Source organism: Budorcas taxicolor, chromosome 16, assembly GCF_023091745.1.
Source record: "Budorcas taxicolor isolate Tak-1 chromosome 16, Takin1.1, whole genome shotgun sequence".
NCBI lineage: Eukaryota > Metazoa > Chordata > Mammalia > Artiodactyla > Bovidae > Budorcas > Budorcas taxicolor.
In genome coordinates, this window is record NC_068925.1 from 66,983,678 (window position 1) to 67,007,371 (window position 23,694).

Below are 23,694 nucleotides of genomic sequence, written 5' to 3' on the forward strand. Positions count from 1 at the left end.
ACAATTAGACATTCAAGTAGCTTCTTCTAGGCATGTGTTTTGTTTCCTACCATAACTTTTTACAGAGAGGGACCTTCCTTCTCTGCTTTTCTTCAACTCTCAATGAGCACTCTAACTTTGAGCAAATTATCTCTCGTTAGTGGTCAATATCGGAGAAGGCAATGGCACCCCACTCCAGTGTTCTTGCCTGGAGAATCCCAGGGACGGGGGAGCCTGGAAGGCTGCAGTCCATGAGGTTACAAAGAGTTGGACACGACTGAGCGACTTCCCTTTCACTTTTCACTTTCATGCATTGGAGAGGGAAATGGCAACCCACTCCAGTGTTCTTGCCTGGAGAATCCCAGGGACAGGGGAGCCTGGTGGGCTGCTGTCTATGGGGTCGCACAGAGTCGGACACGACTGAAGCGACTTAGCAGCAGCAGCAGCAGCAGCAGCAGCAGCAGCAGTGGTCAATATAAATGTATGAGGTGCATGTGTGGATGTCTCTCCAGTATGATCAATTGTCCTGTGATAGAAACTAAATTCTAAATTGATTAATTACTTTTAAAACTTTTATCTGACCACCTAAATGAATAGCAAAAATAAACTGAAAACTAAATCACAAGTGTTTTTGAGAAAAGCACCTTTGCTTAGCTAATGATTTTCAAGATAATTTCCCCTCACACTAGAGCAATGACTACAAAATTATTTCCTATTAAGTACTTTTTGTTCTAAGACTGTTTCCAAACTCAAACACTTATTATGAGAAATCTTTCCTTTACTAATAATTTTAAAGTTTTGAAAAATAGGAAGATTGTATAACTTTTTAAATATGTTACGCTAATGTAGAAAATAATCTTTTTCCCTTAGATACAGATCCTTAAAATGAAATTACTCTCAGTACTTAAATGTGACTTGAAAGAATAGACTTTTTTTTATAACATCAGTTAAAAAAAGCAGATGTCAGACAAAGATGTGTTATTGAATTCTAGCTATTGAAATGTGATATCTGAAATTCAAGATGGAAAAAGAGACAATGGGGATCAGTAAATATTCATATTTACATACCAGAGCTATATTTTTCAAGGATGTTTTGCTTTAGATTAAGTAAAAGATACTCAGAAAATCTTAGATCTTTGAAATATTTTTCAAATATAATTGCATTTCAATGAAAATAACTGCATTTCAAAAGCCAGAAGTTTCAACAACTTCCAGATTAAGAAGTGAAGTCGCAGTTAATTTGAAAAGATGATTGGAGAGCTTTTATTCTATTATATGACTAGCATAAAAGGAAACTTCTGAATCACCTATGAGTTCTGATTCTTTACTTTTAAGCTGAGGTCACATTCCTCTCCTCTGTCTGTCATGGGATGGCCTCCTCCATGAAGTACACATCTGGTTAAAATTCCTGCCATATGTGATAAATCAATGCCTAACAGATAATAAATTTGGAAGATTGTATTCCCATAGGGCTTTGGCTTCTATTCTTTTAGCCTTTGCAAGTCTGATGATTTTTCCATTCTTAGCTCATACAAAATGTGCTTTAGAACTAAGAACTTGTCTCCAAATGCAATCAGTGGAAAACTTGAAATGAGCCATCATTGCTGCTGCTGTGTCTTTATGAGCTTTGAAAAACTGAACCCACCCTTTCACAACTTCCTATGCTATAGTCCTTTTTATCCAATACCATTTAATAATTCAGGATTACTACTAAAGTGTAATGGATATTCACTGTTTGGATTATTCATGCATCTATTCTCTTATTTTAATACACAATTTTTTAAAAAGTATCCCTATTTTTATTAGTTGAAGCAGGACTACCAGTTGTGACAGGGCAGTTTAAAATAGTGGTTAAGGGCATGAATTTGCCCACCGTATTGCTTAAGATGACTTAGGCAAGTATTAAAATGCTTTAACTTCTATTTTCTCTTTTTTTTTTTTTGCCATGCTGTGTCATTTGCAGGATCTTAGTTCCCTGACCAAGGATTGAACCTGGGCCATGGCAGTGAAAGCCTGGAACCTAAGCCACAAGAGAACTTCCTAAATTTCTATTTTCTGATCCATAAAATGGTAGTAATGATGGTAGTAACTTCCTCATAGGGTTGTTGTAAAGATTAACTGAGATGATGCTTATAAAATGCTTAGCACAGTGCATGCATGCTAGATCACGTCAGCTGTGTTGGACTCTTTGTGACCCCATGGACCGTAGCCCCCTAGACTCCTTGATCCATGGGATTCTCCTGGCAAGAATACTGGAACGGGTTGACAGGCCCTCCCCCAGGGGATCTTCCAGACCCAGGTGTCAAACCCCTGGCTCCTGCATTGCAGGAGGATTCTTTAGTGCTGAGCCACCTTACTTAGCACAGTATCTATTATTATTATATGCTCAGTTGCATCTGACTCTTTGAAGCCCCGTGGACTGTGGCCCGCTAGGCTCCTCTTTCCATAGAATTTTCCAGGCAAGAATACTAGAGTGGGTTGCTATCTTCTACTTCAGATCTTTCTGACCCAGGGATCGAACTCACATCTCTTGCCTTTCCTGTATTGGCAGGTGGGATTCTTTACCACTAAAGCCACCTGGGAAGCCCTAGTGTGTCCGAGTGTGAAATTCGTTCAGTTGTGTCTGACTCTGCGACCCCGTGGACTATACAGTCCATGGAATTCTCCAGGCCAGAATACTGTTGTGGGTGGCCTTTCCCTTCTCCAGGGGATCTTCCCAAGCCAGGGATCAAACCCAGGTGTCCTGCATTGCAGGCGAATTCTTTATCAGCTGAGCCACAAGGGAAGCCCTAGCACGGTATCTAACATGTACAAATTTTGATGAGGTTGTTGTTTATTAGCACAGTTGTGACTTTACCTACATGTCTTCTAATTTCTAGAACTAAAGCTAACATTGCCAAGAATGGAGCCTTATGAGAGATGCTGTTCCATAGTGTGTAATTAATAATGACTGTCAGGGAAGAATTTTTTCTGTGGGGTTTATCAGTCTCACCACGTTTGGTATGTGTCCATCTCCCCCACTAGATGCTGATTACTGAGTCTGGTTAACTGTAAGCTATTGCTAAGGGAATGTATAAATGAACATATATGTACATATATGGGAAACATTCATTTTAAATTTGAGTTATTTAGATGATATTAAGTAACTAGAGAGAAGAATTTCATTTAACTGAGTCTAGTAGAGCAATATAGACATTACAGCTACAAAAAAAAGGACAGTTAACAATCACATGTTTTTCTTTGTTTACAATTTCAAAGATGAAGTCACAGTTCAGGTGTTTTATATTTGAGATGACCATTAGACATCCAAATGGAGAGGCTGAAGTGGGGTCAGGGGTGGACATAAACTTGGAGAGGTTCCTTAATTTCTGGAAACTTATAGAAATTTATAAGTTTGGAGAAAACTGGGAATTGTCAGTATGGGTACTACTTAGAGCCATGTGACTGAATAAGAATCAGCCAGGGAGGGGATACAAATTAACAGGAAACAAGGTCCTAAGACTAAAGCCTGGGACATTCCAAAACTTAGTTTGGGGTGATGATTAGAAGCTGCAAGAAAGACTGATCTAGAGAGGGTCAGAACACAGAGAAAATCAATCATCATATGCTCAGCTCTCGTTGTCCCTGGCTCTTTTAAACTCACTCTCTGATTCTTCTCGTCTATCTCCTGAGGTTTTTCCAATTTCAGTGCACTGCTCGGGTCCACGTGTCTAAATTTCCTAACCGCCCCCCTGCTTCTCATGACCCTTACTCAACGATTCTGTTGTGCATGTGTCTTCAGAGACCCACTTTCAACCTGAGGACGTGGGGTCAGGGTATCCCTTTCCAACCTCAATCTCGTGTAAGCCATGTTGTACCTTGCCCTTATTTCTCACCTCACATGTCATTCTTCTCCCTGAAAGAGACAAAGAGATAGCTATTCTTGACATTCTTGAATTCAGACAGTGTGATTCAACTTTCAGATGGGTGCCTTGCACCCCTTTAAACTTATCCTAAGCCCTGCTTTCCTGGACTTCTTCCTTCTTGCGTACTATTTCTTGCTCCAGTTCTGGGCATTCAACCATTTTGGAGAAACAACCTGTAACTTCCAGTCTGTCTCTGAGTCCTTCTGTTTCTGCACAACCCCATCCTCATTTTACCCCAACTTCAGTGGCTAGAATTTTTGCTATGACCTCTTGGGTCATCTGAGCCATAGTTGGAGGAAGGTCAAGTCTCCTGAACCCACCCTAACATACTGCCCAAACTTTTTACTATAGGGTGATCTTACAGAGTCTGAGGGAGAAGGAAATGGCAACCCACTCCAGTATTCTTGCCTGGAGAATCCTACAAACTGAGGAGCTTTGCAGGCTATGGTCCATGGGGTCACAAAGAGTCAGACACGACTGAAGTAACTTAGCACAGCACAAAGAGTTTGGGGTGAAATTTTCCTGGAATAGAGACACACGAGATGGAAAATTCAAATATTTGATTTTCAGCTTATAATTTGTAATTGCTTCCTGAAATCACATGCTAAATCAGTAGGAATCTCTTAAGGGGGCACTACAGATTCTAATTAGCAAACAACACCTGATATTTGCCCTAGAGACCATGGGATATAATTTAGCAGGAGGAGAAGAGAATCCCAAGATAATCAGGTCCTAAACTCTTTTAAAGAGTTGCTATTTGAGGGCTCTATAAGCCTTGAGTGGTCTCTGTTTAGCTTAAATTATTACCAGGAAGGGTTAGGCATGTTTAAGGAACTAGAGACTGAGGTGTAGTAATAAGCCATTTGAAACCCTGAGTTTCAAGGCTACTGTACTACTAGATGGGACTTTCCAGGTGGCAGAGTGATAAAGAATCTGTCTGCCAACGCTGGAGACGCAGGTTCGATACCTGGGTAGGGAAGATCCCCTGGAGAAGGAAATGGCAACTCACTCCAGTTTTTTTGCTTGGGGAATCCATGGACAGAGGAGGCTAGTGGGCTACAGTCCACAGGGGTCGCAAAAGAATCAGACATGACTGAGACTGATACTACTAGATCTCTAGAAACAAAGTAAAGAATTTCCAAGTTCTGTTTTCCTGTTTGTTGATGATGCCTGATCTAGAGCAATTATTTTCTTTACCTCATTGCTTCCTGGTGGCCCAGATGGTAAAGAATCTGGCAGCAAAGCAGGAGTGAGGGAGTGAGTGATAGTTGCTCAGTCGTGTCCAACTCTTTGCAACCCCGTGGACTGTAGCCCAACAGGCTCCTCTGTCCATGGGATTCTCCCAGGCAAGAATACTGGAGTGGGTTGCCATTTCCTTACTCTGGGAGAAGGAGATGCAGGATACCAGGGTTCAATCCCTGGGTTGGGAAGATCCCCTGGAGAAAAAAAGAATGGCTACACACTCGAGTACTCTTGCCTGGAGAATCCCATGGACAGAGGAGGCTGGCGGGTTATGGTCCATGGGGTCACAAAGAGTCGGACATGACTGAGTGACCGAGCTTGAGCACAATATATATATTACATTGTGTCAAGTGTGAATAATGACTGGTGCTGAAAGATGAATAATGACATTTTGCCCTCCTGCTACTTTCACTCTGCAGTGTGGGAGAGGACATACGTGCACACTGCTAATCTAAGCAAGTAAATGGGAGAGAGAGACACTAAATGTGGTTTGAGAACTAGTCAGACTTCACAAACTTCCAATACTTCGGCCACCTGACGCGAAGAGCCGACTCATTGGAAGACCCTGGTGCTCGGAAGGATTGAGGGCAGGAGAAGGGGATGACAAAGGATGAGACGGTTAGATGGCATCACTGACTCGATGGACTTGAATTTGAGCAAACTCTGGGAGATAGCGAAGGACAGGGAAGCCTGGCGTGCTGCAGTCCATGGGGTTGCAAAGATTTGGACATGACTTAGCAACTGAATAGAACAGCAAACTTCATGTTCCAGTGGGAATTTAGGATTAAAATATAGCATTTTAAATTTTTACTCTTGGTATGGAATGTTACTATGTTTTGACAAGACTTTAAAATCTACATCCTAACGCAGTTTGACTTGAAAGGCCACCAATAACAAGCTTTCCTGTTGGCCATAATTTTTCTTTGAATAGTTGCAACAATATCATGACATTCCTACTCAAGATCATTCCTGGGGTATTCAGTTCCAAAGATAGAAAACTCATTGCTTCTCTGTTCTTTTCCACTAAAGAGCTCTCTATCTTCTGTATCTGTTGACAGAGATGGCCTTTTTTCCATACTATGAATGACATAGTGTCTATAGGCTATATTCGTGACATCTTCCTGTAATGTCATTTGTATTCACTATGTGTCAAGCCACATGCTAAAGGCTGGGATGAGAATATGGCCAAGTCTAATTAAAGAGACAAGTCAAGAAATGAATAGGCTGACATATAGCTAGGAACTAGATCAGGTAGAAGAAAGGACAGCTGTCCTTTGAGCTCAGGCCCAGAGTAGTCTTTCAAATTTTAGGAAGTAAAGTGAAATTGCTCAGTCGTGTCCGACTCTTTGTGACCCCATAGACTGTAGCCTACCAGGCTCCTCTATCCATGGGATTTTCCCAAGCAATAGTACTGGAGTATGCCATTTCCTTCTCCAGGGGATCTTCCCGACCCAGGGATCGAACCCAGGTCTCCCGCAATGTAGACAGACGCTTTACCGTCTAAGCCACCAGGGAAGTAACAGACTCACAGATAGAGCAAAAGTAGGGGTTTCCAGAGAGGCAGGGGTGGGGAATGGGCAGAACAAGTAAAGAATTAAGAGGTACAAGCTAGTAGTTATAAATAAGTCACAGAGATGCATTGTACAACACCGGGAATACAGTCAATATTTTATAATATTTATGGTATGCAGTCTATAAAAACATCAAAACACCATGTTGTACACCTGAAATGAAAATAATACTGTAAGTTAACGGTTCTTCAATACACTGTTTATGAAACATAAAACAAATATTTTTCTATAAACTAAAATCTTTATAAAATATCTCTTCCTGAATGAAACCTTGGTATTCTTGGTTGACCAGAATGGTTTTCATATTTACCTGAATTATAACCTACTTCAGTATGTTCTTTTATGCATATGTAAATGGGTTTACTTTTGTGGAGTATAAAATGCTAATGATTCAGCAGATGGATACTGCAGAGTTTTCTACATCTTGAAGTAGTCGAAAATAAAAAGACATTTTCTTTGTCTGCTTGGGATTTAGCAGTTCTTTTAAATTCTTTACTAAAAAACATCTCCAAGAAATGTGTTAGATAAGAGGGGTCTTTACCCTTCACTCTCTCACCCCACAAAAACTATTCTTCCGTGGCTTGTTTTAAGTGGGAAAAATTAAAATGTCCACAAGGGCAGTTTGAACAAGCTGTAACTTGATTTAAATATTTCGCACTTTTCTTCTGTACTTTTCCCCTTGGGCTCTTTCAGCCTTCTTTTCCAGAGAAATATCCATTTTAGTTCTAAGTTTTGATCTTAATATCTATTCCTTGTTCGTTTCCAGGATTATTCTTGGTGTTCCCAGATCAACGTCAAGGCACAGTTTTCACCACTTTCAGTAAACATTTTGAAAGGAAAAAAACTTACAAAGTTTGTTTGAATAGAATAAACTTACTTCATATTAGAAAACTAAAGCCAGTAATTATTAAACCACACTTTATTTTACATATCAAGTTGGATATCACAAAAGTACCCTCCATTATTAACTACAAAGAAACAGTTGGCTAGTCAAGCTGCATCAGAATGAAAGCTTTTATTCATTCTTTTTACTTTTCAAACACATGCTAGTTCATTATTTTAATAAAATGCACTAACAGATGTTAGGCAGAATGTGGCCACATCTGGGACATATAAAATACCATTCCAAGCCTCCATAGGAGGGAAATAGCAATAGTATTTAGTTCTCCCCCAAAGCTTAACTAGCCCATCTCATTTAATCTGTTTAACTCTAAGCTGAACAGTTAAGAGTAGCACCAATTATTTTGATTGTCTTGGGAATATAAAAAGGAACAATGAACTAAAACACCAAGGGAAGTGTCACAAAAAGAAATGCACTATGTTGAAATACAAATAAAACTTCACTAAAGCTTGTGGCTAGAGCTATATTTTTTCAGCTGAAGAGGTAGTAAATCTCGAGTTGCCTGCTTCCTGAAGCCACCTTGAATTACAGGTCTCTTTAGGCCTTCCTACAACGTTCCTACTTAATTTCACCCTTTCAAAGAAAGCACAACAAATCGAAAAGATGACAAATAAAGATGCTGGTAGATGTAGTTTGACAATTATGGTGGTGGTGGTGGTGGTGTCCATGGGATTTCTCAGCCAAGAATACTGGAGTGCGTTGCCATTTCCTTCTCCAGGGGATCTAACCAACTCAGGGACTGAACAGGCGTCTCTTGCATTAGCAGGCTAATTCTTTACTTCTAAGCCACCAGGGAATCCCTTGAAAATTATATTATAAATGTGTATGTGTGTGTGTGCGCTGAGTTGCTCAGTTGTGTCTGAGTCTTTGCGCCCCATGGACCGTTGCCAGGAGAAGGCAATGGCACCCCACTCTAGTACTCTTGCCAGGAGAATCACATGGACGGAGGAGCCTGGTAGGCTACAGTCCATGGGGTCTCGAAGAGTTGGACACCACTGAGCGACTTCACTTTCACTTTTCACTTCCATGCACTGGAAAAGGAACTGGCAACCCACTCCAGTGTTCTTGCCTGGAGAATCCCAGGGACAAGGAGCCTGGTGTGCTGCCGTCTATGGGGTCGCACAGAGTTGGACATGACTGAAGTGACTTAGCAGCAGCAGCAGCAGGACTGTTGTCTGCCAAGTTCCTCTGTCCATGGGATTCTTCAGGTAAGAATACTGGAGTAGGTTGCCATGCCCTCCTCCAGGGGATCTTCCTGACCCAGGGATCCAAGCAGTATCTCTTGCATATCCTGCACTGGCAAGCAGATTCAGGTTTTGTTTTTGTTTTCTTATAGTGATTAAATCCCAATATATTCCAGTCCTTTAACCTACCTTTCAGTTTTGTTTTCTTATGTAACTTTTCTAAGAAAACAGAAACAAAACCTGATGATTTTCCGTCAAGAGGTCAGGTTCATACACTATTATATATAGCATTGTCTCTAGCTTCTTTAAAATGAACCACACTGATGATTAAACACTAGGAATAAACACTAGTGTTGAGAGCACATCTGTGGAGGTGTTTGTCTCAGCCTGCTTACCTGTTAGAAAGAAGAAAAATGCTGGAGCTGCGTATGTAGCACAGAGAGGGAAGGCATAGGTGGCATCAGGGAGTGTAGCCTGGACTTGGAGTCAGATGCCCAGCTTTGAATCTCAGCTCTGCTATGAGCTCAATGTTTGGGAGAGTTAGTTAACCACAGAAGTGACATTTCCCTCTTCCGTGAAGTAGGAATACCTTAGAGAATTGTTCAGAAGAGTCAGTGAAATAATGACTGTAAAAGTGTTTGATAAACTGTGATATATATATATATCACAGCTTATATATATATACAATCTTCTTTTAAAAAACATGTGCAATCAAGCACATATTTTTTATAAGAATTTACTTATCTGCATGTGTTAGGTCTTTGTTGCACCATGTGGGATCTTTGTTGCATTCAGACTCTAGTTGTGACACCTGGGCTCAGTACTGCAGCTCAGGGGCTTAGTTGCTCTGCAGCATGTGCAATCTTAGTTCCCTGACCAGGGATTGAACCCACATCTCCTGCAATGCAAGGTGTATTCTTAACCACTGGACCACCAGGGAAGTCCCTATAGCTTCTTATTAACAAAGTGCTGATGGACTGCAATCTTCATCTCAGATAAGCAGGTAACAATTAGATATCTGGAGCACAGCTGAAAAGAAATCCATGGGGTGGATATAGAATAGGCAGGCATGAATTTCCATTTAAGACAAACTGTCTAAGTAGAGAAAGCCTCTAGGGGACTAAATGCAATTCTGATAAAAAATATCTGCTCTTATGCAGTAAAGTGAGACATACCAAGATCATATGAACTATTCTACTTCATATACACACCGGGATCAAAGATTCCCAGTCTTTCATTCTCTTAATGCCTATTTATTCAGCATCTACTATATGCCAAACATCATGCTAGGTATACACTTTTTTTTCTTATAAACAAGATTTCTGCTCCCAAGGAACTTGTATCCTAGTTATATTAAGATAACTAGGATACAAGAACTTTGCAAAGTATTAGCACATAGTATATGCTCAACAAAAGTTGACCAAGCTGAACTAATCTCATTTTGTAGTATCATCATAACAGAAAACCAGGAAAGAGGTGATTTTTGTGATCAGAGAGGTCTACCCAATTCACCATGTGATTAACAGGGTACTACTTTTAAAGTTTTGAGGGAAAAGGAACTTTCTAACTAGAAATCATCTAGTCATCCACCTTAAATACTTATATTATATAGTATTAATTTAGTGTCTTCCTGGTTGAAACATAATTACTACTTTAACAAGAGGGTAGAGTGTTAATAGGAAATGTTTTAGAGAGTGGTGACCCTCACGTCCTGTCAAAAAATAGCAAAAAGAATGTAGGCTGGATATGTCAAATCACTATTGATAGACTGACTGTGGACTTGACATTGATTTAATGTACAATACAATTTAAAAAGGGGGGAGAAAGATGAAAAGTGCATTCTGTTTATATGATAGTCGACTCTTAACAAGTACAGTGAGGTTTTTTTCTTTTTTTGAAAACATACCTTTCTTGAAGGCATTCAAGAGAGCCAGTGTTATGAAATAAAACGTAGAGCTTTTTCATAATATCTAGAAACAGAACTGGTGGGCTCAGGGTGACTGACATTAGTATTGTTCACAGATATCACCACCTTTCCTGAACTCGGTTCAGCCTCAGTTTAAGGACTCAGGCCCTGTGAAGATGGAGAAGGCGACCTAACTAGTTTTGGCCATGACGTTTGCTTCCCAACCTAAGGATGTGAAAAGTTCATAGGGATTCTTCAGTCACTTTCTTCCTCTGTCGCAGAGACTCAGTTGCTGTGTTCTGGGTGACCCCTCTGCCAATCTGGTTTCTGTAGTGACTGGAATAGAATAAGCCCCATTCACAAGAAGCATGAACAAGCAATAAACTTTTGGTGTGCTAAGGCATGAAGATTTGGGAGATGAGATGTCTGCTGCTGTACCATAACATAGCCTTTCCTGATTAATGTAGTCAGGGGACATCCATAACACTCTCAGTCCAAGTTTTTGAAGAAGAGATAAAATAGATAACACGAGCTCCATTAATCTGTCAGTAGTGTCTTTCAAATTAAGGATGCTAGCCTGAGGTCTATAGCTTGTTAATCACATTTAATCCAGATATCCCATAACTTTTCCATTTTTCTACTAATTCTCTTGTCAATCTTTTAAAAGTACAGTTTTAGCTTTTATCCATAAAATTCCTGTGCTTTTTTAAAAGTTTTTTCTTAAAATCATACCTCCCCACGTTAGTTTCGTATGCATTTTCACTAGAGTAAAACGTTCTGAATTATGAACAGCATTAATGCGATGTCACATGCAGTTGTGAACAAAGAAGGGAGACACTTCTGCAATTGCATTCTCTCTAGAAAGTGGACCCTTACAGGAAGGGAGAGGCAGGAGCATTCCTGATTTTCTTTCCTTTTTTTTTGTTTCACATTGGAAAAACAGCTTAACCTTGAAGGGCTTGTAGAGTCTGAGAATTGTCATTTCTTATTTAAAGCCTTAGATAGTAAGTGAAAGTTTTAAGTCTCTGGTTTTGCTCTTGTTTATCTTAATGGATTGTTAGGTAGGGCAAATGACGCTGTTGTCTTCAATATTTTAACGCCTGTCTTCTTTCTACCTATCCAAAGCTATCCCTCACAGTCTTACTCAACTCCAAGCTCCTCAGGAAATCTCCACTAACACGCTTGCTAGAATCGATCCTTCTCTTTCCCAAAATCTTATGTAAATTCATATCATTTATTTGGCATTGCTTGTAGAGAGTTTAGAGAGTTCAAAAGGTAGCAGGGACCTAAGAATCATTCAACACAATCCTCTCATTCTGCAAATGAGGAAAGTAAAGTCCAGAACAATTATGTACTTTAGTTAAGTCACACAGTTAAGAGACACATTGGAGGCTAAAACCTAGTTTGCCCAATTCTCAGTGCACTCCCTTCCTTTGTGTCCCAAGTGCCTTCAGTTTACTACCTGAAATTGTTGGTTATTTTTCAAGAGAACAGATCACCTCACCAATAGTACCTCTTGCGATCAGGAACTCTTTCAGTTATTTGTTTGTAGCTTAATCTATTCACATTTTATACACTTGGTGGTAGACTAATTGGTTGTGTTTTAGGTAACGACCACATCTATTACATCTATCACTTATTCTCAAACTCAAAAGCTCATACTGGGAGGGGCTGAGGAAGGATGGAAACAGCCGCAAGGTAAGTAAGCCGATGAGAACCAGAACGCTTACAGACGTCCAAGAATATACGCTTAGCATTGAAGGTCGTTTTCCCTAGAATTGGGTCTTGCTGGTTCACTCTGCAAGGACGGAAAGTGTGTGTCAGCGTGGCTGTGGGGTGGGGGAAGGCAGAGTGCCGAAGTTCAGGTGAAGTTCTAGAGGTGAAAGCCTGACGAGGACGTCTACCGGGTGGGATGGGGGGTAAGAACAGGACGCAGTCACGGGCGAGAGCAGGAGTCCGAGCGCGAACCCCAGCAGCGGGCCAGGGAGGCGCAGTGAGGGGCGCAGGCAGGGGCAGGAGAGCTCAAGGAGAGAGAACGCCGAGAACGAGGTGGCGCCGCCGTCATCCGGGCGTTGCCCGGGGGCCGCGTCGCCCCGCGGCCGCGTCGCCCCGCGGAGGGCGCCGGGGGGCGGGGCCGGGCGGCCCGGGGCGGGGCGGCGGCTCGGGCGCTCCCGGCAGCACGCGGCGGCGCCCCCTCCCCTCGCGCCGCGGGCCTCCCCGCGCCGTGCACGTCCCCGTCCCGCGCCTCCGCCCCCTCGCCCGCCCGCCCGCTCCTTCCCGCCCTCCCCGCCGTGCCGGCCGAGCCGGCTTCCCCTCGGTCTCTCATGAATATTGAGCGGCCCCTGTTGTATTTCCCGAGCTCCATTGCGGAAGCCGAGGCTCGCCATATTGTGCGGCGGCGCCGGCGGCTTGTGCCCGAGTCTCGCTCCGGCCGCGGCGCGCGGAGCCCCGGGTTGGGGCAGGAGCCGGTGAGGCGCGGGACGCGCGGGGAGGCGAGGGGGCGCGGGCGCGGCGGGCTCGGCCGCGCGTCAGCTCGGCGGGGCTGCGGGCCGCTGACGGCCGCGCCGGGGCCGGGGCTGAGGGGGGGCGGGTGTGTGTATCCGCGGGGGTGTGAGAGGAGATGGCGCCGCCGCCCCCGGCCGCTCTCGGGGCGGGGATGGCGGGGGAAGGCGGCTTCTCATTGTTCCCATTTCTTCGAGGGTCTTGGCGGGGGTGGGAGTCCGACTTGAGGAGGACCCCCCGTGGGCGAAGCTCGGGGATTCCTTCCTTCGTGCGAACCGCCCGCCGCTCGCTCTGCGCGGAGGCCGGGGCTGCGCTGCGGCAGCCCGTCGGCTCCCCGGGCCGGGGGGCCCCCCAGCCTCTCCGCGGCCCCTCTCCGGAGACGAACCGCGCGGAATGCAGGGTTTTCCCCCCTCGGGCTTCCCCCTCGCGGCCGGGGGTGTGTGTGGTGTGTGTGTCCGCGCAGTGAGGGTGGGGTAGGGGCGCTTTGTGTGCCGAGCCCGCTCTCCCCCCGGGGTGCTAGAGTCGGGGTTGGCGTGTCGAGGCGCTCCTGGGCGTCGGGGTTCCCTGTAGGCGGCGGGGAGACCCCTCCTGGTGAAAACATTCCTGGAGTGCTGCGTGCTGCTCGGGAGTATCTGTTGCTGCGCTCTCAAACCCGCGAGGGTGCCCCGGAGGAGTCGTGGGGGGAGGGGGCGTCTGGGTTTGTTCCTGATGGAAGCTTCGCATTTTGAACCCGGTCGTGCACACCGAGGGCTTTGGCCCCGAGTGTCGCCGGGGAGCCCTCGTCCGGGTTGTCAGGATCGTTTCCCTCCTAGTGAAGCCGTCTCCCTGCGCCCAGAGCTACTGTTAGTAAAAAAACCGAGCTAAAACTTTGAGGTTCATTCCGATTATTTTGGGGGGACCCGAAGACCAGTTACAGGCTTATCTCCTTGAAACCTTTTTTGGGTTTCTACTGCCTGGGTCTCCGAAGTTTTTGAGAATGTGTGCCTTTAACGTGGTTAAATGGTTTGAGAATGTCAGCTTCCTCGGAGGTATGTAAAGATAGGTTTGCGTTGAGCAGGATAGGTTTGCATTCGGCCTTTTCGTAATATGCTTTATTTATTTTAAAAATTAAAAAAACTGAGACATGATTTCAGTGTTTTAGACTGAGAATTATGTTGAAAACTAATTATGTGTGATTTGCATTGCATAATCTACTTTTGGTAGTTCCACGATGATCGGCTAGAATACTTAGTGTAATTGGCAGAGAATCTACTTTCCTCACTTGCAAAAGAGTGTAGTTTTTGAATATTTTAATAACTCAGATTGGTAGTAGAACTTGTGTTTTTAAAGTGGTTATTTCATCCTTTGATTTATGAAGAATTTAAATGGCAGCAATATGACTCTTAGTTATTGGCTTTTCCCCCTAAAATTTCTACTTGTCACAATCAACAGGTATTTTTAAAAAATCGTTTGTACGTTTAACGTAATTTTTAATAAAACTGGGTATGTAAGACTTCGTTTTCCAAGGCTAGCGCAGCAAATATGGCCCCTTACTTTTTCTAAGGATTGGTGATATTTCTTTCAGGTACCTTTGTGGAATACACATTTGAGGTTAATTATAGTAGGTGTGAGAGTGAAATGAATTTATGAAGGACAGCTGCCAGAATAGGCTGGCTAGTGGGCTTGAGTATTAGAAAAATATGCTGATGGTTCTCAAATGTGCTGCATAGAAAAATTTTAAATTAGAACCATTAACATAATGTAGACAATGCAGACATTCAACATACTGAGAATTTTGAGTTTTTCCTCTGCCTGTTGGAACTCTCAGACTGCTAGCTCCCAGGTTTGTGAGGAGAGAAATATGGAGCAGGTCAGCAAACATCTTTGGAATTTCATTTGTCTATCACTGACCTTCAGCATGTGGTGTCAGGTCTATCTCTTTAACTTGATTTATTCGTGGTTTGTGTTTATATTATGCAGTCTTTGGAGTAAAGGTGATATATGTCTAATGAATAATATATAACCAGATGTTTCAGTGACAGTTTCATTTCTGTACATTAGCACAGAAGCATAATTCCTTCCAGCGAGAGAAGTGAGCTAACATTAAAAAGCCCTTTATTAAAATCATGGCTGTGTTTCTGATATGATTTAAAGCATTCAGAATTTTGTATCCACTTGCTTGTTAAATCTGGGGAAACTAGACAATGCATCACAGTTTACAGTTTTTAAAAAAGGGAAAACACTATGATTATATAGACTGCCGGTATACAGATCTACATTTGATTTTTAATTGGTGTTATTTGTTAGACATGTTGTGGAAGACATTGTTGTCAGACACTAGTTATTTAATTTCCTAATTTTTTTTTTATCTCTGAAACCTTATATCAATAAGTTATTATAGTAATGTATTGAATGACTATTTGCATTGAAATGAGTAGATCCTGATACAATTTGAGTACAGAGGTACAGTAAAATTTACCCTGCTCATTCTCTGTAGGTTGAGATATCCTGTCTGTTCCCCTGTCAGATTTTTCATATTTTCTACCAAATGTGTCAGACAGGTCCTCTGGTGTCCCTTGTTAGGCATAGAGCTTGGTTGATTTTACATAGACTGACTGCCTGTGGTAACAAAACTTTTGGCAGTTAAGTAGCAACTAGTGTTATTATGTCCATAGGCAGGAGCTAGGTGCTAAGTAAGCAGGTGGCCCACTCTCTTTGTATGCTATGTGGAGGAATTCCAGTGGAACTTTCAAGTTTAAAATTTTTTTCACTTCTCTTTTGTCTTATGGTTATTAGGCAGCTGAGGTGGACTAATATGTCTGGGCCTAGTGATACTTTTTTTGGATGCTCAGGAGCTATATAAATACATTACTAAGAATTCTGAGAAAGATTCTTATTGCTTGACTTTGCCTTTTTTCTACTATCTGCCATTTTGTCCTAATTTTAAAAATTCAGTTTATTAAGTACAGTAATGAAAAATTATTTTGAAATTAATCTCAGATTAAATTATCTAGTGAGGATATCTTATTAAATGAAGTAACAAACCATATAAAAATATCAAAGCATTTTGGTCATTTGTTTTCAACAGTTGTGTTGATTTGGGGCTCCCCCGCAGGACTGATTTTTTTCTGTGTCTCTGCTGTAGCATGGAGTTGTATTTTATGAAAAAGTTTGCTTCTAAAGCCAATGTGTAAAATGAAAATCACATATAATAAAAAATTATGCTTGAAATCTCTCAGGATGGGAAGAATATACCAGTAAGTTCAGTTCAGCTTTAGTTTTGGAACAGATTGCTGTTTCTTTTGTTGAACACTAGATGAAGTAGTCAGCTTGCACTATGGGCCATGTTGAATACAGCAAAAAAAAGAAAATCCTTAAAATTTAAGAGTCACATTCAGCATGTCGTATGCTCATAACTAGGAGAGGCTTTTGGGAACTGAGACCACTGAGGAGTCGCAGAGCCGCTGTATTCTCATTTTTTCTAGGATGCCTGTGTTCTACTGAGAGAACGTAGGGGGTGTGCTTGGAATAGCCTGAACTGTTTAAGTATTTCTCATTTCCTCTCTCTCTTTTTTTTGTGTTCCTTTGCATGCTGGATAGTTTAAATTGCAGAAGTTAAGCGATATGTGTGTTGCAACGTAACAGACACAAATTTAAGGGGTTTGGCATTATTCTTTCTAAAATATATTTTATCTGTAGGAATAATTTCAAAATTCCTTTACTTTCCCCTTTAATAAAGCAGCAAGATATCTCAGAGGAGAGCCGTTAGAACAGGATATTAGTGTCCAATAGGCAAAATAGAAAGTTCAATAGGAGTTTGAACAGAAGGCCTTTAATACAGGGAGATGGTTAGATGAATGTAAGAGCAGAAAGAGAACATCATAGTAATCAGTCAAAGAGCTCGGGAAAGAGGTTCTGTTGGCCTAGTTCTGAACTTCTGAGGTCAGCCTTGTGCAGCTGCTGATTAGGCTAGTTCTGGGGAATACCGAAAGAAGCTGGAGGCTGGAACCAGTTGTTGCTGCCAGTGACTAGAAGGAGGTCCCCTCAGCCCTTTTATTGCTTTCTTACCTCCATTGGCAAAGCCTAACACGGACCTCCCGTGGCAGAAGAGTTGGTGAAATACAGTTGCACAGTCTCAGCCCAGCACCACGGAGCAGTCTAGAGTGGTGATTTTGGAGTTGAGAGACAAGGAGTAAATGACCTGCACAAGTAATAGCGATTAAAATAATTTAGATAGGGAATCCTGTCGTTACCTTGCCTGTTTAAAAAACATTTACTAATTATCTTCTGTGTGCCAGATCCTCTGCTAGGGGTTAGGAATATAAAAGTGAACTGAATAAAGTCTCTGTCCTTGAGGAATTTACAGTCTAAGCGGAGATGACAAACTACTGTACAGAGTGTTAAATGCAGTAATACATAAATGATGTGCTTTGGGAATCCAGAGGACAAGCAGCCTTCTTGCCTCTTTTCCCAGCTAAACCTAATGACCACTGTTTTTGTTTGGTGTCTTGATCAAACCCAAGTTCATTCTGTTTGATGTCCTGTGAAAGCCATTTCTCTGAGATGCCTTAATTTTATCATGCAGTTATTGTCTTTAGTTAAGTATTTCTCTTTGCTTTATTTTTTTAGATTATAAAGACCAACATTTTCTCTGCACTTTTAGCCTAGCTTAGTACTTCACACCTAGAGGACATTTGAGAAATAGTCATTTTTGCAATGGATAATGGGGATTAAAGTATTGCTCATTACCTTTGTAGACATTGTTTCCTCTTTCCAAGGTCATGAGCAAATAGTTTGGCTAGAGTGTTATGATTTTATAGATTTGAGAATTGAAAGCTTAAAATAATTGGTTCATATAAGCTGTATACTACCAGTAGCTGAACTAGAAATAGGACTTTGGATTTTTGATGTGTTATATTGCAGAGCCAGCCATTTTGGTAGGGATTTTGTTTGATGGCTACTAAATAAAATCCTCTTCTACTTCTCTTACTATTTTATAGCCTAATATATGTTCTAAAATTTCCATTATTTTGGGATGGAGGGAGGAAGAAAAGACAAGCTCCTCATTTTATTTCCTAAAAATGAAAGCATCACGCAGTTTCTTTTTACATTGTTCTTTTTAGTTGTCCACTGTTTTCTTTTTATCTGCTCCGTGTGTTGATTATGCTGCCTCTGTTAGCTATTGTAAGATGTGCAGATCTGTATACTTCATTTTGACTTGTTTTTAGGAGTATTCTTCTTGTTTCCCCCACCATACACAGACTATGTTGATTTAACTTAAAACCAACTGATTTTTCACTTATAAAAAGATGTATGCCTCTATGCCAGTAATTGCATTAAACCCTCACTATTTATACTATTTACTATATAGAGGTTAATTCAGCCTGGGACGGCTGTCTTGGAAACCAGCCAAATGTTTTATGGAAGGCTTTCCTGTATTACAGAGGGGTAGTGTTGTGCATGGAAGAAGGGGCTTTAGAATTGAAGGCAGGAGGCTTGGTTTCTAGGTCTGGTTCCACTACTAGCAAGCTTCTTGGCCTATTTTCTTTTCTATAAAAAAAATAATAAAGTTGCATCCCCATTGAACTTGGAGGTTATTTGTAAAGATATAAGAGGTAATGTAGGTAAAAAGGGGCAAACAGCAAAGAGCATTGTAAATATAAAAGGATGTATGTTAAGAAAGAGACAGAGATTGATCTGTGGCATGGATCTTGAAAGAGAGAGAGAGAGTGATTGATCTGTGACATGGGTCTTGGAAATAGTTGTGTGTCTCCTTGCAAGTTTTTGACTCTCCATATTTAAAATAAGGTTGTTAGAGTGAAAATATGGGGTGTAGGAGGAATTGTGGATGTCCTATAACCCTACTTTCCCCAAGTCTGGTCGATTGTGTAGTATTCTCAATCTCAAGTAACTGTCTGTTGAGGTCAATGTGCTTCATTAATTTCTTTTCAGCAGGACTAAATATCTTATGAGACGATACCCGAAATTTATACACCTAGGACCAAAACTACCACTTCACAGATTGTTTAAATGACGGGCCTGAGGGAGTAGAAGAAATAGATGCTATTACTATTTTTACTGGAAACTACCTATTTTTATTTTATTTATGCTGTTTTATAATATCACTTAGAGAAAAATCTGTACTTTTAAAAATACATTTAGCAGGATTAGAAATTATATCTGTTGTTCAGTTTTAATGAACTTACCCTTTTATCCTTGATCTTAAAAGTTTTAATTGACATATTTGTGAAGAAAACATGCCTTGTTGAATTAGTGGAAAGATTTTTTTTATAGCTTTTAAATTTTTTGTGAGGTGCTGACCTCTAGGAATATTTCCTCTTCCAAATTGTAAAGTAATGGTAACATGTTGAAGACTCTAGGATATTGATGGTTGAGTATTGTCTAAAATATCAAGACTAAATTTCTCTTTTACTAATGTTGTAATCGATTTCATTTGTCTTTAGAGGTGGGTCTCATTTACTAATTTGAGTTAACTAGTCATAATTTATCATAGTTTTAAAAAAAGTGAAGTCGCTCAGGCGTGTCCGACTTTTGTGATCCCATGGACTGTAGCCCATCAGGCCCCTCTGTCCATGGACTTGTTCAGGCACGAGAACTGGAGTGGGTTGCCATTTCCTTCTCCAGGGGATCTTCCTGACCTGGGGATTGAACCTGGGTCTCCTGCATTGCGAGCAGATGCTTTACCATCTGAGCTACCATGGAAACCCTAGTTTAGTCTCCTGTAATATTTTTTCCCCAGAAGTCTCTATAACTTTTGAAAAACTAATGTTACAGTTTTTTAATTTAAGTAACATGATTATTAATGTCAATTAATTTTAATCTGAAACCTTTAAAGTTTCACAGAGTACATAAGCTGTCATTCACTTCTTAAATGGATTGTTTTTAGTTTTAATTCCTATGTGCAATATGTTGCTCAGTCCTTTTAAAAGTAATTAAGAGCTGACAGTGGGGAAAAATCGATGTTATTAAGTTGTCTTTTTAACCGATATAGTAATTTTCAGTTGCCAGTTTATTAAAAAAATTTTTTTAATATTGGATAATTTAAGAACTAGAAAAATCATGCTTTCAGTATTCAATTTTAATTGCTGTTAAATTTTGATGTATTTCCCCTTGGAAATAAATTTTAGCTTTGGGCTTTTTCGCTTTTCTTTTTTTCACAGTAAGGCCTCCTTAGACAGCCATTTTGCTTTTTTGGATTTCTTTCCCTTGGGGATGATCTTGATCCCTGTCTCCTGTACAGTGTCAGGAACCTCCGTCCATAGTTCATCAGGCACTCTGTCTGTCAGATCTAGTCCCTTAAATCTATTTCTCACTTCCACTGTATAATCTTAAGGGATTTGATTTAGGTCATGCTGGAATGGTATAGTGGTGTTCCCTGCTTTCTTCAGTTTAAGTCTGAATTTGGCAATAAGGAGTTCGTGATCTGAGCCACAGTCAGCTCCTGGTCTTGTTTTTGCTGACTGTATAGAGCTTCTCCACCTTTGGCTGCAAAGAATATAATCAATCTGATTTCGGTGTTGAGTATTTGGTGATGCCCATGTGTAGAGTCTTCTCTTGTGTTATTGGAAGAGGATGTTTGCTGTGACTGGTGCATTCTCTTGGGAAAACTCTATTAGCCTTTGCCCTGCTTCATTCTGCATTCCAAGGCCAAATTTTTCTGTTACTCCAGGTGTTTCTTGACTTCCTACTTTTGCATTCCAGTCCCCTATAATGAAAAGGACATCTTTTTTGGGTGTTAGTTCTAAAAGGTCTTGTAGGTTTTCTTAGAACCATTCAACCTCAGCTTCTTCAGCGTTACTGCTTGGGGCATAGGCTTGGATCACTGTGATATTGAATGGTTTGCCTTGGAAACGAACAGAGATCATTCTGTCGTTTTTGAGATTGCATCCAAGTAATGCGTTTCGGACTCTTTTGTTGACCGTGATGGCTACTCCATTTCTCCTAAGGGATTCCTGCCCGCAGTAGTAGATATAATGGTCATCTGAGTTAAATTCACCCATTCCAGTCCATTTTAGTTCGCTAATTCCTAGAATGTCGACGTTCACTCTTGCCATCTCCTGTTTGACCACTTCCAATTTGCCTTGATTCATGGACCTAACATTCTGGGTTCCCATGCAGTATTGCTCTTTACAGCATCGGACCTTGCTTTTACCACCAGTCGCGTCCACAGCTGGGTGTTGTTTTTGCTTTGGCTCCATCCCTTTATTCTTTCTGGAGTTCTTTTCTCCACTGATCTCCAGTAGCATATTGGGCACCTACTGACCTGGGGAGTTCCTCTTTCAGTATCCTGTCATTTTGCCTTTTCATACTGTTCATGGGGTTCTCAAGGCAAGAATACTGAAGTGGTTTGCCATTCCCTTCTCCAGTGGACCACATTCTGTCAGACCTCTCCACCATGACCCATCGGTCTTGGGTTGCTCCACACGGCATGGCTTAGTTTCATTGACTTAGACAAGGCTGTGGTCTGTGTGATGATATTGACTAGTTTTCTGTGATTATAGTTTCAGTGTGTCTGCCCTCTGATGCCCTCTCGCAACACTTACCATCGTACTTGGGTTTCTCTTACCTTGGACATGGGGTATCTCTTCACGGCTGCTCCAGGAAAGCACAGCTGCTGCTCCTTACCTTGTACGAGGTCGCCCCTCCTGACCATGAACGTGGAGTAGCTCCTCTCAGCCCTCCTGTGCCCACGCAGCCGCCGCTCCTTGGACATGGGGTTGCTCCTCTCGGCCGCCGCCCCTGACCTCGGACGTGGGGTAGCTCCTCTTGGCTGCTGTCCCTGACCTCAGATGTCCTCTCGCCACTCCTGGTCCGTCGCAGCCTGCCGCTCTTGGTTGCCGCCCCTGACATTGGGCGTGGGGTAGCTCCTCTTGGCTGCCGCGCTTCTGTGCAAAGCAGAGAAGTGAAAAGCAAAGGAGAAGAGGAAAGATATAAGCATCTGAATGCAGAGTTCCAAAGAATAGCAAGGAGAGATAAGAAAGCCTTCCTCAGCTATCAGTGCAAAGAAATAGAGGAAAACAACAGAATGGAAAAGACTAGAGATCTCTTCAGGAAAAGTAGAGATACCAAGGGAACATTTCATGCAAAGTGGCTCAGAAAAGATAGAAATGGTATGGACCTAACAGAAGCAGAAGATATTAAAAAGATGTGGCAAGAATACACAGAAGAACTGTACAAAAAAGGTCTTCATGCCCCAGATAATAACGATGGTGTGATCACTCACCTAGAGCCAGACATCCTGGAATTTGAGGTCAAGTGGGCCTTAGGAAGCATCACTACGAACAAAGCTTGTGGAGGTGATGAAATTCTGGTTGAGCTGTTTCAAATCCTAAATGATGATGCTATGAATGTGCTGCACTCAATATGCCAGCAAATTTGGAAAACTCAGCAGTGGCCACAGGACTGGAAAAGGTCAGTTTTCTTCCCAATCCCAAAGAAAGGCAATGCCAAAGAATGCTCAAACTACCGCACAATTGCACTCATCTCACACGCTAGTAAAGTAATGCTCAAAATTCTCCAAGCCAGGCTTCAGCAATATGTGAGCCGTGAACTTCCAGGTGTTCAAGCTGGTTTTAGAAAAGGCAGAGGAACCAGAGATCAAATTGCTAACATCTGTTGGATAGCTGAAAAAGCAAGAGAGTTCCAGAAAACCATCTATTTCTGCTTTATTGACTATGCCAAAGCCTTTGACTGTGTGGATCACAATAAATTGTGGAAATTCTGAAAGAGATAGGAATACCAGACCACCTGACATGCCTCTTGAGAAACCTGTGTGCAGGTCAGGAAGCAACAGTTAGAACTGGACATGGAACAACAGACTGGTTCCAAATAGGAAAAGGAGTACGTCAAGGCTGTATATTGTCACCCTGCTTATTTAACTTCTATGCAGAGTACATCATGAGAAACGCTGGACTGGAGGAAGCACAAGCTGGAATCAAGATTGCTGGGAGAAATATCAATAACCTCAGATATGCAGATGACACCACCCTTATGGCAGAAAGTGAAGAGGAACTAAAAATCCTCTTGATGAAAGTGAAGGAGGAGAGTGAAAAAGTTGGCTTAAAGTTCAACATTCAGAAAACGAAGATCATGGCATCTGGTCCCATCACTTCATGGTAAATAGATGGGGAAACAGTGGAAACAGTGTCAGACTTTATTTTTTTGGGCTCCAAAATCACTGCAGATGGTGATTGCAGCCATGAAATTAAAAGACGCTTACTCCTTGGAAGAAAAGTTATGACCAGCCTAGATAGCATATTCAAAAGCAGAGACGTTACTTTGCCAACAAAGGTCCATCTAGTCAAGGCTGTGGTTTTTCCAGTGGTCATAATATGGATGTGAGAGTTGGACTGTGAAGAAAGCTGAGTGCTGAAGAATTGATGCTTTTGAACTGTGGTGTTGGAGAAGACTCTTGAGGGTCTTCTTGGACTGCAAGGAGATCCAGCCAGTCCATCCTAAAGGGATCAGTCCTGGGCATTCAGTGGAAGGACTGATGTTGAAGCTG

At 41.8% G+C, this 23,694-nt stretch overlaps 1 protein-coding gene and 1 pseudogene across 1 annotated transcript in view; one reads left to right on the forward strand and one right to left on the reverse strand.

Moving 5' to 3' along the window:
• Nucleotides 1-12,445, reverse strand: part of LOC128061299 (40S ribosomal protein S4-like) — a 53,857-nt pseudogene extending 41,412 nt beyond the window's left edge.
• Nucleotides 12,446-13,041: 596 nt separating this feature from the next.
• The window catches only part of RNF2 (ring finger protein 2), a 39,874-nt gene continuing 29,221 nt past the window's right edge, over nucleotides 13,042-23,694 (forward strand). Inside the window, exon 1 of the mRNA XM_052654000.1 lies at nucleotides 13,042-13,156. The gene's annotated coding sequence lies outside the window, so the exon portion shown is untranslated. The remainder of the gene's footprint in view (nucleotides 13,157-23,694) is intronic.